Below are 16,415 nucleotides of genomic sequence, written 5' to 3' on the forward strand. Positions count from 1 at the left end.
ATCTTAGATCAGACAATAGCAATTATGTATATTTTTTGTTTTATTTTTATATTTAATTTGGGGAAAGGGGTAATTTGAATTTTTATATATTTTTGCTTCATTATAATTTAAAAAAATTGTTTTTACTTTATTTTTAAGGCCTACGGGACTTGGACATGCAATCATTAGATCACTTCTATCCTACAAAGTAATGGTTTAACATTGTAGTCCATGGGAACATCGCTTTATTCCTATCAAGCCCTGCCATGGCATCTCAGGGGTTAAACGTCCATGTTCGATATCAGGAAGAAATTAAAAAGCATCTGTCACCATTCCTGACATGTTTACTAAATAATTGTATTCCCAATTCTGCAGCATCGTTTCATAAGACTCTTATGTTGTTCTGTTCCTCAGTTATTGCTACTAGAAGTTTACTACTGAGTATGCAATTGGGTGTTACCAATTGGAGTGTCCCTGAACAGTCTGACACTATCCAATAAATGCTGCCAGTGGAAGACTGTGTAGGGACACAACCCAAGCTGTTAACAGCCAGTTGCAGATTCATTAATAAACTTTTAGCAGCAATAAACTGAGGAATTCAGCAACATACAGTTACATAAAAGATGATCCAAATGCTCGTTATTACATGGGGAATGCAAGTGAAGTAGCGTAAAACAGACAAATCAGAGGAGGTGATAGGTGTGACACCACTGTAGGCCAATAATATGCAGAATTATTTAAAAGCTAAATGCTAAAAGCTCCTTTACCAATGTGCTATGCAAAGTGAGGGGAGCAGAACAGGCAGGAGCAGCAATATGCTGTGCTTCCCTGCCTGTGCCCATTCCGCTCAGCTTAATTCAGGCATAGCATATAGGTGCAGAGCCTTTAGCTTAGTGGAGTGAGCACAGGCAGCAGCTCTGCAATGCACATAGCTGCTTGTGTCTGTTCCGCATAGCTGCTTGTGTCTGTTCCGCTCTGCCCAGAATAGCAGCCCTGCCCTGATGTGCTATGTCAAGATTTGAGCAGAGCCGGTACAATGACCTCGCTGTGGCCCCTATTCCAGCAGTACAGTGGAATCTCTACACATGCACCCTGCTCACATGTCAGCAGTAATACCTGTCTACTGATTTCAAAGCACGATAGACACCCTGAATTTCAGGAGCTTATTTCTTAAGTAAAACAGTAAAATCCATAAATAAAGTATATCACAAAAATGAATTTCAGGGCATTTAGAACATTTATTAAATTAAAGGGGTTGTCTCACTTCAGCAAGTGGCATTTATTATATAGATAAAGTTAATACAAGCCACTTACTACTGTATTATGATTGTCCATATTGCTTCCTTTGCTGGTGGGATTCATTTTTCCATCACTTTATACACTGCTCGTTTCCATAGTTACGACCACCCTGCAATCCATGTTTGTGGTTGTCTTTGCATGGTATAGGAAAAGGCGCAGTGTTGTACCTCTAATAGAGGCAGACCATGCGGCTGCTATGGGGCCCATGGAGAAAAGGGGCCCAGCCGTGCAGAAAAGCCCAGCACCTAATTATACTTACATAGCTAGTTATGAAAACCTAGCTAGCTGAGAAGGACCTGCAATGATGTCATAATCATGTGATTGGAGTCAGTAGTTTTACAGCTAAAGGACCTGCGATAATGTCATCATTATACGATCAGGGCAGAATTACAGAGCTCAGCAGTGGAGAGGAAAATGTGGTGAACTGCCTGGGGAGGATCTTCTGTGTGTGCCTGGAGGAGAGGTGATTAGTGTCCTGTGATTGCCCATAACATCCTAATACTGGGAGTTGTAGTTTTGTCCTACTGTATCCCACTCCATGTAATGTTCACAGATTTCCTACAATAACAATCTGGACATGCTTAGAGTTGTAGTTCTCTCTTCTTGTAATATCCACTGATGCTGTATAATAGCAGTCTAATAATGCTGGGAGTTGAAGTTCTCTCCTCTTATACGCTCCATGTACCCTCCACTAATTTTCTGCAGTAAGACCTGTTTCACACTGCCGGAAGTAGTAGCCTACCAAAGCTCTCTGAGATTGCTGGAGGTTACCGGAATGCTCGCCAGCACCATTGTACCCAGAGAGCTCTGGTGCGCTGTTCTCTGTTGGAACTACTGCTGGCAGTGTGAAACAGGCCTAAACCGGTCATGATGAGACTTGTAGTTCTCTTATCATTCTGATGTTCTGCAGCTGCTGAGGTGTGCATTAGGCTTTGTTCACCTCTGTGCTAGTGAAGTTTGCTGTTCTGCGCTGTGATAGGAGCACAACAACAGAAATCACAATAGTGTCGGATCTGGTTCCTCTGGACATGGGGGCCCAATTCAGATTCTTGCTATAGCGCCCAATGATTTTTATGTACGCCCCTGAAAAGGTGCCAGTCCTTTTGGTGGGCAGGACTGTGGGAATGCGCATAGGCTGGTGCTTTTTGCTACTATAGTGTGCAAGCACGACCACCACTGATGGATTGCAGGGTGGTCATAACCATGGAAACGAGCAGGGTATAATGTGAGGAAAAAATTAATCCAGCCAGCAAAGGAAGCAATATATACAAGGAGAAAGAAAGAGTCGGGCGGCACTGCTTAGATTCCAGGAATATACATAAACCGGCAATCCCATGTATACCCGTGTAGTTATATCATCCGTGGTGCTCAGCCAAAATATAGTCCTCAATAATTCTCAAGTAGTAGGGTAAAATGTAAGGCGGCACTAACCATTTGTGGAAAAACATTTCCTTTATTTGTCTAAAAAAGAGAGTACATACATGGCAGGGGCGGACAAACTCTCCTGCAGGTCATAGCAGCGACGGCCGCTTCGCGCTACATTGCGCTTCTTCTGGCCACTGATGTAATCAGGTCTAAGGAAGGCTCGTTTATAAGCTTCCTGGCATTATTCCCATGGCAATAATGCCAGATAGCTTATAAACGAGCATTCCTGAGACATGATTACGTCAGTGGCCAGAAGAAGCGCAATGTAGCACGAAACGGCCGTCGCTGCTATGACCTGCAGGAGAGTTTGTCCGCCCCTGCCATGTATGTACTCTCTTTTTTAGACAAATAAAGGAAATGTTTTTCTACAAATGGTGAGTGCCGCCTTACATTTTACCCTACTACTTGAGAAAGGAAGCAATATGGATAATTACAGTACATTAGTAAGTGCCTTGTATTAACTTTCTCTACATGATAAATGCTATTTGCTGAATTGAGACAACCCCTTTAACTTGTGTTATGCAACGTTGCTGTTATAGAAATGTATGACACAATCCATGACCATAGAAATCTTTACCGAGCATCCTCCAGACCAACTGTTTTGGACTGGAGAATTATGTGTCACTATTCAAAATGCAGAAAAATGGCATGCTGACACATAATAAAGCGAACTATATAATAATTGGCAATGCTTTTGTGCAAATGTGTTTCGTGATTTCTTATCTGAAGACAAACTCTTTTAAGATGACAAGATGAAGGCAATTTACATTTTCTAAAAAGCCCTTATTGTGTCCTATGATCACACTCACAGGGGACATGTAGGAGTCTTTTTTACTCTTTCTTACATTGCAGTGTTTCCTGTTTATTTGTAATTTGTGTGGTTCGTGCACACAGATCACACAGATCACACAGATTAGATCATAGAAACAACATGAGAAATATTTCCAGAAAGCAAATGCTGATAGAGAAGCAATGCTGATTTTCCAGATTAAATTTTGTCGCCATGGTAATAGAGTCATTGAGAGCGTCATGGATTGCCTACTCCTGATGAGTTCTAATAAGCTGTTTGAATAATCTGTGACATTTAGAAATGGCTAATAAAAGCCAGAATTGTCAGAGTGGGTGCAGTAAAAGTAGAAACAATTTACAAAATTAATCAAGTGAGTATATAGAAAATCCCCAAGCTGTTCAAGAATGGATGGGTAAAATTTGGAATGAAAAAAATAAAGGAAAAAATCTAAAATAAAAGTTATGAAGTTGAGGTCTGTGAAATTGAACTAGCTGGATTTAGCTGCTATAATGTCAGGATAAGGGATGAACATATTATATTTCCCCTCTTTCCCAAATTAAGCATAAATGTGTATAGGGAGTTTATGAGGAATAGCTATTGATTGAACAGTTACCACAAACTGGAAAGATTTAGCCTTCCCAGGGATGCTGGGGCACTCTTGTTAATGCCATAGCAACAACAGCGGTCCGCAAGGGGTCCCTTTAAGATGAGATAAGTGTTTTGTGATGCCAGTTGCAATGAAGCAAAAATGGGACGGAGTCCCTTTAAAAGATAGTGTTGGTACCCAGATGTATGAATGGCCTATAATGTCCCTTAATGTTTTGTGCACGTGTCATGGTGCTCCAACCTGGATACGCTGGAACCCCAGGCGTTGGCTTTGAAGCAGACAAATAGGGTGAACAATTTGAGGGATTTGAAGAAATATTTGAGTCCAGACCTTGTGATGAAGTTCAATGGCAGCTTAACTTTGCATAAACGTTTCTCCAAATGGTTTACAGACTTTATCTTGGTTCCAGCAAGCTTTAGCATCAACTCTGGCAGGCAAACAATCTCAACTCTGCTACATCGGTTTCTCTTTGGCTTTGCTGTACTAACAGACTTGAATGGAATCTCTGCTTCTGCAGGATGCTGCAAATTCTCTCTGTAGTCTGACTCTGGATTATGCCAGGGAATAGGTTATAATCCTGGCAGCTCCAACATGAAGTCTCAACCAGAACACACCAGAACTCCCTACCTCCTTCTGGTAGCAAACAGGACTGGCCCACTTTTGTCCAAAAGGGGAGAATGGAATGGTGAATTCCATTCTCTCTAAGTGTAGCTCTGCCATAGTTGCTGCCACCTGCTGGTGAACCAGCACATTACATGAACAATTACATAACATTATTATAAATGCACAGGGACCTGGGATTGTGTCTAGGGACCTGGAAATAAATGCATAAGATAACATTATATTAGCATTCACAGATAGAAGCAGGGTATAGGAGTGGTAATGCCACTCGGGGGCATTACATTCCCCCTTACTTAAAACAAAGCTGCCCTCGACTTGTGCTTAGGGTGTGCTCTAAGGGTACCCAAAGGGAAATTAAAGTGCTGCATGAGACTATTTTTATTACATATATAGACTGATAAAGCAACGGCTACCACTAGGTCTCTGCCCGTATGAGTAGGGTGTCTATTCACAGTTTTCCCTCTCTGTATAAACCAGAGAACCAAAGAGTATGCACCAAGCAATCATTCCTGACTTTCTTTTGTGTGTACTAGTACCAAAGAAAGTGCGGGGGTGTCTTCACTCTGTAATCCCACCACAATTCAATGAAAGCCCACAAATAGAATGGTGGCTTCATCCTGTATTCCCTTCCAAGCACCAAGGCCTAAGAATGCTTTACGCTTTGTCCCCTTGATTACTGAACAGTGAACAGGTAGCTTTTACATTTATGTCCATAAGACGGGGCCTATTGACACACTAAACTAGGAGGAGGAATCGGTTCTCTACCAGAACTCCTATGAGGGCTACTCCCTCTAAACACACATTAGCAGTGTGGTTACCCTTTTGAGATGTAAAGACTGCTTGTGACTTTACCACTTGGTTCTCCCTGTGTAGCAACAGCACATGATCCCAAAGACACAGGACATATTGGCTCTTTCCCCTCCTAATTCTGTGAAGAGACAAAGGTTAAAGGCATATGCAAATCAGACAATATACCACCTAGGCTTTCTAACTAACACAAGGCAAAGTGGGACCATTAGTATTCAGTGTTCTCAGAGGCAGTCCATATGAGCAATGAAGCAAGGATGCTAACTATCTGGCTAACAGTATAAAGTCCAAAGTCCATTCAAAAAGTGCATAAGAGGTCACATTGTTGTACCCGTAACAGAGTCCATACAATGGGCTAATGTGCTTGAACGTTGCAGAACCTTAGAACTTTAGTGCAAAAAATATTGTGCAAAAAATGTCACAAGAGAAATCACAAAGACCTCAGGTACACGTTTGAGTCCTTTCTTTGGGTGCAGGCTTGTAACGTTGCAAAACTGGAACATATAATGCAAAAAGGAAAACATTTAATTTGTAATCCGCATGAGCTTTGGTGCCAATGTGCACAAGCTAGAGATCGTTTTTTGGCTGATGGATGGAATCTTAACAATCTGTGCTCTTCTAGGCAAGAGGTAAAACAGGGCAACAAAACGGAAAGACCAACAATTCTCTTACCCTATATAAGCATTCCCTGTTGTGGCTCCAGTAGTCGAATGGATGGTATTCTCACAGCACTGGTTGACTTACAGGAAGGGCTGGAAGTCTCCGCCTCAGCCGCTGCTCAAAGTCCCTGTAAACAGGCAGGCAGCTGACCTTTAGTGGTCCGTTGGGATCTCCGCAAGGACAGTTCAGAGTCCCCGGGGGTGGAGGTAGAGTCTGGGACTTGTGAAGGAGGATCAGCAATCAGACTTGGTTCTGTAGACGCAGTAATCTCAGCAACTGGCATAAAGACTCGTATTTGAGGCTGGAAAAAACACTGAAGGGGGTCAAGCATTGAAGACAACTCTGTTGGAGTCTCGGTTTCTGGAGACAATGGTAGCTCAGGTGACTTATCCACTTCTGGCTGCTACTGAACAGGTTCCTGCAGGTATTTCTTGAGCCTGTTGCGGTGTACTCGCTGAGTACCTTTATCTTCTCTCTGGATCTCATAGACCTCCAATGAGGGAACAGCCATTACTGTATATGGCTCACGGTCCCAGCGACTATCCAGCTTGCTCACTGGGTGATTGTTTCTGAGCCAGACCTTGTTTCCTGGTTGTAAGGGCTTAGCATGTGCATGTAGATCAAAGTCCTGTTTTATTTTATTTTTTTGCTGGGCCTTCTCTATTTTTGAGTCCACTATTTCTCTGGCATCCTCTGAGCGCTTTTGATGCTCTTTGACCCACTCATATTGGGGAAGGAGTGGTTCAGAGTCCAGCACAGGAAACATCGAGGGCGAGGTCTGCAGGTAAACTGCCCTATCTTCCAAACATGAGGTAGTATGGGGTGTACCCAGTGGAGCAATGAGTGGTGTTTTTGTACAGGTACACTAATTCAGGGAGAAGCAAAGGCCACTCGGCCCTCTTGTGAGGTGGCACAGCCTTGAGCATATTGATCAGTGTCTGGTTCATCTTTTCACACAGCCCATTCCCTTAAGGGTGATATGCGATGGTCCTCAGTTTTTTGCAGTTGTACAGGGCACAAAGTCCATAGAACTGAGACTCAAATGCGGATCCTTGATCATTGAGTATCTTGTCAGGGAACCTATACAGCAAAATGAAGCTCTTCCACATGGCAGCTGCTGTGGTTTTAGCATTTAAGTCCTTGAAAGGTACAGCCACGACGAACGTGGTATAGTGGTCTATGATTGTCATAACATAGGTGTTTCCGGATCTGCTGTGTTCCAGTTTAATGTGGTCAATAGCCACAATTTGTAAAGGACTCCTACTCACTATGGGATGAAAAGGGGCTCGCTGGTCATGTCTTTCTCCCCTGGCCACAGCACAGGTGGGACACTCCCGGCACCGGGTTTCAATATCATTTCTCATGCCAGTCCAGTAGAAACGCCGCCTGATGGTGGCTTCCATTTTTGGGGTTCCAAAATGACCAGACCTGTTATGGTACATGTCCATTACCATCTTAGCATCTCTTCGGGGCACTACTATCTGTTGGAGGCGCTCACAGGTGACTGGATTGAGCATTCTTCTGAGGAGCAGATCTCTTTGTAGGAAGAGTTGTTTTCGTTGTCACCAGAGGCGAATCAGCTCCGCTGCCGGATCCTCTCTCCGGTACGTGCCCCCTGGCCAAATAATCCAACAGTTCTCCGATGACTTTACTCTGCTTGTAGTTTGAGCCAGAGTTCTTTCTCAACTGGCAGTGAGGGAACACAGGGCTATGGAGAACTAGTGGCTTTGGGGGGATGATGCCTAGTGTGTAGAGTTTCCTGTCAAGGCAAATCGGGAGTAGAACATTGGCATTTAGTCTGGGCAGGTAGCCTGGACAAGGCGTCAGCATTGTCATTAGTTTTGCCAGTCCGGTACCTAATGGTGAAGTCGAAGTTTGCCAGTGTAGAGGCCTATCTTTGCTCCAGAGCTCTCAAATGTGCAGTGTTCAAGAGATCCAGCAGATTATTATCAGTGTAGACAGTAAAAGGCGTGGCCGCTAGATAATCCTTAAACTTCTCAGTTACAGCCCATACCAAGGAATTCCAGTTTAAAAGAGCTATAATTCTGGTAATTCAACTCCAGCACTCGTAAAGACCTGCTGGCATAGGCGATGACTCTTTCAGTTCCGGCTTTTGTCCCGCATTTGATAGTACGGCTCCTAAATCTTTCTTAATGGCGGGCTATAGTCAGGGTAGCCCAGGACCGGTGGTTCTGTAAGTTTTTCTTCCACTCTACTGGTATCTTAGCATTCTGACAGCCTTTAGGATGACCTTTTAAAAGCTCCTGGATCGGCTCCGCAATTTGAGCGACGTGTGGGATAAATCTCCGGTAGTAACTCGCAAATCCAAGAAAGCTCTTGACGTCTTTGACTGTTTTAGGAGCTGGCCAGCTTTGTACTGCAGCTATCTTATCGGGGTCCAGTTTCACGCCTTCCGCACTCACATGTCTGAGGTATTTTACTTGGGGCTTCAGTAAGTGGAACTTTGAAGGCTTTACTTTCAATCCATATTGGGCCAAAGTCTGGAACACCTCCGCCAAGTGCTGTAAATGCTATTCGTAGGTCTTGGAGTAGACGATCACATCATCCAAGTACAGCAATATGGTTTCAAAGTTTTTGTGTCCAAGACATCTCTCCATGAGTCTCTGAAATGTCCCTGGGGCATTGCACAACCCAAATGGCATGTAGTTTAACTCGAACAGGGGTAGTCAAAGCTGTTTTCTCTTTATCTTCTGGTGCCATGGGGACTTGCCAATAGCCACTGGTTAGATCCAGGGTTGAGAAATAAGCAGCAGATCCCAGGGCTGCTAGAGACTTCTCAATTTGTAGCAGAGGGTACGCATCCTTGTGCGTAATGTTGTTGATCTTGTGGTAATCCACACAGAAACTAATGGTTCCATCTTTCTTTTTTACCAGGACCAGAGGGGCAGCCCAGGTGCTGTGACTATCCTGGAGGACATTAGCCGTCTTCATATCATGAACCATCTTCTTCACCTGCTGATATAGGGCTGAAGACACTGGCCTATATCTCTCTTTGATGGGAGGATGAGTGTCGGTTGAAATAGTGTGCTTTATTAGGCTAGTTAGACCATAGTCCAGGGGTTGTTTGCTGAGGACTTAGTGGTGTTCTTTGGATATACGTCCAGCACACCTTTGATGTGTCTGGCAGAGGTTGTGGCATCTCTAAAATGAAGTTCGGCCCACCAGGGCTGCTCAGGTGAGTCTTTGGCTGCATCCGCTGTTTGGAGCGATTGCTGGGCCGCAGCAGTAGGAGGATCCAAGATATCCTGCTTACAGACGTGATATAGACTCACCACTGAATAGTACTTTTTTAATTCTACTGCTTCGCCACTTAGATTAACCAAGCGAATGGGTACATTTTCATGCGACATAGTGACCAAGCTCCTATCGACTAGGACAAGGGGATGATCTTGTAGATGCAGGGGTTCCACAAGGGCCGGGTAATCCTGACCTCGGACACCGATGCAGGCCTTGCATCATATCAGGGTCTCTGCTCCAGGCTGGAGTTTAATAGGTTGAGCATCCTTGATGCGAACACAGCAGAGTTCACCCTGTCGGTTGCTGAATTTTTGTTGGGCAGCTAGCACCTGGATGGTCTGGTTTATGACGTGTTGAGTTACACAGGGTGCGGTCAGTAGGGTTTTCTTAAAGGCTTCCAGCGCTTCAGTGTAACAGTTGCCGAGTACATTCATCCCCAGGACCACAGGGCAATTGTCATCTTCCAGGACCTGGATCACGACCACCGCTTGGCCATTGGTAGCTATGATGTGGAGCCAGGATTCCGGGGGTTGTGTCAGCAATGCGGACACATATGAACATGGGAACAACAGAGATGCCTACAGCTGTCATACACACATACAACAGGTCAAACAGCTTCATAGGTACAAATCTGCTGACAGATGCCCTTTAAAGGGCTTCTGTCACCCCACTAAAGTGATTTTTTTTTTTTGGGCTGGTGAAATTAGTTATATTGCGATATATCACAATATAATTGTGTTACTTACTTTGATCCAGCAGTTTCTTCAAAAAACGAAGTTTTATCATATGTAAATTCGGTCTCTAACAGCAAGTAGGGCGGCTACTTGCTGCTAGCTGCTGCAGAAATCCGCCCCCTCGTCGTGTTGATTGACAGGGCCAGCCGGGATCTCCTCCTCCGGCCAGCCCTGTCGGCATTTCAAAAATCGCGCGCCTCTGTTGATTCGGCGCAGGCGCTCTGAGATGAGGAGGCTCGTCTCCTCAGCACTCCCTCAGTGCGCCTGCGCCGATGACGTCTTCTATTTCGGTGATGTCATCGGCGCAGGCGCACTGAGGGAGTGCTGAGGAGACGAGCCTCCTCATCTCAGAGCGCCTGCGCCGAATCAACAGAGGCGCGCGATTTTTGAAATGCCGACAGGGCTGGCCGGAGGAGGAGATCCCGACTGGCCCTGTCAATCAACACGACGAGGGGGCGGATTTCTGCAGCAGCTAGCAGCAAGTAGCCGCCCTACTTGCTGTTAGAGACCGAATTTACATATGATAAAACTTCGTTTTTTGAAGAAACTGCTGGATCAAAGTAAGTAACACAATTATATTGTGATATATCGCAATATAACTAATTTCACTAGCCCAAAAAAAAAAAAATCACTTTAGTGGGGTGACAGAAGCCCTTTAACTTTGTTTGCTTTCACATGTTTTAACCTTTTTTTTAATCAACAATAAATAGTAGAAGTAATGTTTTAGGGGACACTTTAAGGGGCCTACCCAGTGATGGTGTAACGTCCCCGAGTGGCATTAACACTCCTACAATACTACTGTGTATGCTCTCTGGAAATGCATTTTGATCCCTGTGCATCTCATCTGGATGTGGCAGATTATCATTCCTTCCTGAACAACCTTACCTGGAGCGCCCACTCTATGAGGCTGGGACTATTTGTTTCTCTCTGAGTCTCATGACACTATCGTTGTAGTACAATAAATTCTAGACGCTATTGGGCATCACCGAAGCTACACTGTTGCAGACACTGCTCTCACACATAGATAGCCCATCTTTGGCTGATGCATGTACAAAGGTAATGGTGGGGGGGACTAGTCTATCTTTTCTGATAGGCAGTGATTGGCTCCTGATCTGAAGAGACACTCCTCTGGAGGTGGTACTTGGTGCATAAATACAGCAGTCTTTCCCTTTGGACCTAGTTTGCTAGACAACCATGCTGTTGGTCAATATGTCTAGACATGTTTTGAATGTTTTCTGATCAACACTATTTCTAAAGTAAGGGTTTATAGAGGGTCTGTACGGTCTCATAGGGATTGTTTGCCTCCTGTTGCTTTCAGCCCTTAACCAGTAGGGCCAGTATCTGGAGGACACAGTATTAGAAGTGTAGGGTTTGACTATATCTCTCACCAACTCTGACCCTATTCTACCCCAACCAGCAGTCACGTCTTTGTACATACATCTGGTAACGTTGTTTGTTTGTAACACATAGGAGCTTGTTTAACCCTTTCTACCCCAGAGTTTTTTTTTTGTTTTTGCGTTTTCGTTTTGCGCCCCCTGCCTTCCCAGAGCCATAACTTTTTTTTATTTGTCTGTTCACATAGCCATATGAGGCCTTGTTTTTTGCAGGACAGGTTGTACTTTCCAACACCACCATTTACTATTGCATATGATGTAGTGGGAAGCAGGAAAAAAATTCCAAATGGGGTAAAAAAAAAAAAAAAAAAAAGCAAGTCCACCACAGTTTTACGTTTTTTTTTTATTTATTTACAACGTTCGATGTACGATAAAACTAACCAGTTACTTTTATTCTACTGGTCAGTACGAATCCAGCGATACCTTATATGTATAGTTTTTATTGCATTTTGATAGTGATAAAATAATAAAAAAGTGGGAAAAAAATCTGTTTTATTTTTTCATCGCAATATTTTTACCCCTATAACTTTTTTGTAATTATGTTTATGGAGCTGTGTGGGGGCTCATTTTTTGCGAGGCAATCTGAACTTTTTATTGATACCATTCTGGGTGTGTGTATGACTTTTTGATCACTTTTTATTTCATTTTTTTTGTAGAAAATTAAAAGACCAAAAACGGCGAATCAGACATTTTTAACACTTTTTTTTCCTGTTTTGCTGTTTGGTGTATGGGGAATAAATGTTTATATTTTTATACTATGGGCTTTTCCCACATCGCGACACCCATGATGTGTATTTAAAAAAAAAAAATTATTTTATTTTTATTTGGGGGAAAAACTGGGTGATTTTAATTTTTATGTTTTTTTATTTTTTTATTTATAAAAATGTATTTATTTATTTTTTACACTTTTTTATAGTTCCCATAGGGAACTATAACAAGCAATCATTAGATTGCTATTCTCATAGACCCCAGTGCACTAGCATTGTCGTCTATGATAAAATTGCTACTTTCCTATGGAGCCCTATTACAGGCAAGAGCTACATAGGAAATACTGTGCAGTAGCCTGTCATTCACAAAGACAGTGGCTTTTGCACACAAGCTCTGGCTCCTCCGATCAGTGCACGGGGGAGCCAGAGCATCACCGGAAGCCTGCGCTTCCGGTGTTTCACACGCTCAGATGCCGTGGTCAGGATTGCCCACAGCATTTTAGGGGTTAAATGTCCGCGATCGGCATTACTGCCAGTTGCCGACATTAAGCCACAGGTGTTTGCTATAAGAAACAGCAGGCCATCTGCGGCTATGGCGCCATCTTTAAAGACCCAGCCAGCGCCGTACTGGGAAACGGTTAAACCTTTTTTTTTTTCTACTAACAATAATAACAAAAGTTATGTTTTAGGGGACACTTTAAATTACTTACCGCCAGCTATTTAAAATGTATAGCCAGTTATAGAAAGTGGAAACTTGTTAATACCAAATTTTGTAATCACGGTGGGATAAGGGACAGGTAGAATAGGTAGTTGCCTAGGGTGCCGCTAGGGGGAGGGGTGAAATATATGGATTTAAAGAAAATCAACACAACATTCTGCCCTTTTTTACAAAACATAGAAGAGCTGGTGGCACAGCTGAAACTTAAAGGGGTTGTCCGGATTCAGAGCTGAACCTGGACATACCCATATTTTCACCCAGGAAGCCCCCCTGATACTTGCATCGGAGCATCTCCTGCTCTGATGCACTCCCTTGCCCTGCGTTAGATCGCACAGGACACGGGCTCTTTTGTTTACAACAACACACTGCCGGGCGGCAGTGTGTTTGGTGACGTCACCGGCTCTAATGGGTGTGCTTTAGCTCTGCCCTAGCCGTTTTACTATCTAGGGCAGCGCTAAAGCCCACCCATCAGTGCCAGTGACGTCACCGGGCTTCCTGCCAGCCCCATGGAGAGCCCGGTTCGTCACCGGAACTCTTGAAAATTGCGAGGGCAAAGGAGAGCATCGGAGCATGAACTTCTCCGATGCTCAAGTCAGGGGGGCTGCCTAGGTGAAAATGGAGGTATGTCCGGGTTCAGCTCTGAACCCAGACAACCCTTTTAACAAATCTGGAGCACTTGCTAAATCGTCCAATTATACCTCCTCTCTCTCCTTCAGTATTGGCGGTGCACAATCCTCATAGTCGACAGATACACCTCAAGAAATAGAAGATGAAGAATAAGCAACACTCACCACTGAAGTATTCTTGCTTCACTCTTTATTCAATAACTCAGTACATTATATACACATGGCTGGGTGCAGTTTGCCTTACTTTCACGTACAGCAGTGGCGACGGCCATTTCGCACACAATTGCGCTTCCTCAGGCCACTACTGAAGAAACCGCAAAAAAACTTCAGTGGTGAGTGCTGCCTATTCTTCATCTTCTATTTCTTGAGGTGATTCTGCCCTTTTTTACCAATCAGTGTTTCCAAGCATAAAAAAAATACATTGGAAATTGGGGGGAAAGGAGCCACAGAGTACAAACTAAATGGTGAATTTCAGGGACTGAAGGAGGTGCCTTCAAAAGCCACTGCATTTGGCTCCAGCAGAACTCCCGCTCTTGTTTTTCATATCAGGTATCTGTGACCATTATGTATACAGCTGGTAAATACCCAAATACTTTCAATAATAGCATAGAGAGAGTTCCAATAAAGCCTTAGTGCAGATGGTGCTAATGGCCATCTGGTCCAAACTCTGCCTTCTCGATGGCTTAAATGAAACATTGTTACATTTTTACTGCTTGTCTCTGCTGACTTTATTTGTTCATACTGATGTAACAGATTTATGTTACTGCTTTGTCATCACTGCATCCCATCTGTTTTAGATGGTCAGTTGTATTCAGTATGTCAAAATATACTGTATGCTGTCCACCTCTGACATAACTTGTTATTACAGTATTAATAATAATTTTTAATACAACCATGTAATATTGTCTTGCAATGTTTTGTACCATCACACAATGCTTTGTAATATCTAAATTAGAAAAGTCAAGATCTACAATAGCGTAAAGGCCCCAATATACATCAGTGCATTGTCAGCTGAACCTGCCATTTTTTCCAGCATGTACAAGGAGCCCCCAACTCTCTCCCAAATAATGTCTGATAATAGAAGTATTTGGCAAATTGAATGTTTTTGCTGGATCGTATCGAGAGAGAGAGATTAGTCACCACCAAAGGTGTGTGGCAGCAGTTTTCTCCTCTCTTCCCATTGGCAACACATATACAGTCTGCCAAACCGATTTTGTATGTGTATGAGATTGTTTTTGCTCACAGCCACCTATCATTGGACCAACAGCTATTGAAGGTGTATGGGCACCTTAAAGGGCTTCTGTCACCCCACTAAATCGTGTTTTTTTTTGTTGTTTACTTATAATCCCTATAGTGCGATTTCTGCATACATAAGCTAAATAATTATTTCTGTTCAGTAGAATTTGTTAAAAACGTAATTTTAAAATATGCAAATTACCTTGCTACCAGCAAGTAGGGCGGCTACTTGCTGGTAGCAGCCGCATCCTCCGATCCTAAAGACGCCCCCCTCCGCATGTTGATTGACAGGGCCAGGGAACGGGATCGTTCTCTGCTGGCCCTGTTTGAATTCAAAATATCGCGCCTGCGCCGTAGCTGTCTTCAATCGGCACAGGCGCACTGAGAGGCGGCCGCTCGCTCGGCCACTCCATCCTCAATGCGCCTACGCCGGGTGTAGATGTGACGTCAGTTTACATATACTTTAGTCACATTCATTAAAACTCAGATTTTCACAATTCCTGACATTTAATCCTAGTGACTGATGTCAGGAATTTCTGATGGCTACTCTGTTATCTTCACTTTGTTTCCTTTAAGACATTTTGCCACAAATTTAGAAGTATGCTTTGGGTCATTGTCTATTTGGAAGACCCATTTGCAGCCATCTTGATGTGTTCCTGACTGATGTGTCCAGATTTTGCTTCAATATCGCCATATCATTTTATTTCTTCATAATGCCATCTAATTTGTAAAGTGCACCAGCCTCTCCTGCAGCAACCCACCCCCACAACATGATACTGTCAACTCCATGCTTCATGGTTGGAAAGTTGTTCTTTGGCTTGCAAGCCTCCTCCTTTTTCCTCCATACATACTGAGGTCATTATAGTTCCATTTTTGTTTCATGAAACAAGAGGTCATTTATCCAAAAATTAAGATCCATGGGGTTCATTTATTAGGACCGGTGTTTTAGACGCTGGTCTTAATAACCCCTTGTGCTGGCAGTGGATCCACCAAAGTTATGTAGAGGTGCCGGCCTCTATATAACTTTAGCACATCCACTGCCAGTCTAAATGTAAGCTAGCTGCCTTGCTAGCTTAAATTTAGACCATTTTCTACTCTTAAAACAGGCGTAGAAAATGATAAATGGTGTGAGCGGGGAAAAGTAGCAGATCTGATAATACATGACCTCCTATGTCTCCATGTGCAGTTCCAAACTGTAACCTGTTTTTAAATGGCATTTTTGGACCATTGGCTTCATCCTTGCTGAGCGGCCTTTCAGGTCGTGTCGATATAAGACACATTTTACTGTTCATACAGATCATTTCGTACCTGTATCCTACAGCATCTTCACAAGGTTGTTTGCTGTTGTTCTTGGATTGATTAGTATTTTGTTGCACCAAAGTACGTTGATCTCTATGAGACATAACACGTTTCCTTCCTGAATGGTGTAATGGCTGCATGGTTTTATGGTCTTCAAACTTGCATATTATCATTTGAACAGATTGAACCGGTACCTTCAGGCATTTGGAAATTGCTAATGTCTTGGATGACTTCTTTTCATTTTCCCATATCAAA

The 16,415-nt window shown here is 43.3% G+C and overlaps 1 protein-coding gene across 5 annotated transcripts in view; it reads right to left on the minus strand.

The window, feature by feature from the left end:
- The window catches only part of SCML4 (Scm polycomb group protein like 4), a 135,278-nt gene that overhangs the window by 45,376 nt on the left and 73,487 nt on the right, over window positions 1-16,415 (minus strand). The window lies entirely within an intron of this gene.

Source organism: Bufo gargarizans, chromosome 4 (genome assembly GCF_014858855.1).
Source record: "Bufo gargarizans isolate SCDJY-AF-19 chromosome 4, ASM1485885v1, whole genome shotgun sequence".
Taxonomy (NCBI): domain Eukaryota; kingdom Metazoa; phylum Chordata; class Amphibia; order Anura; family Bufonidae; genus Bufo; species Bufo gargarizans.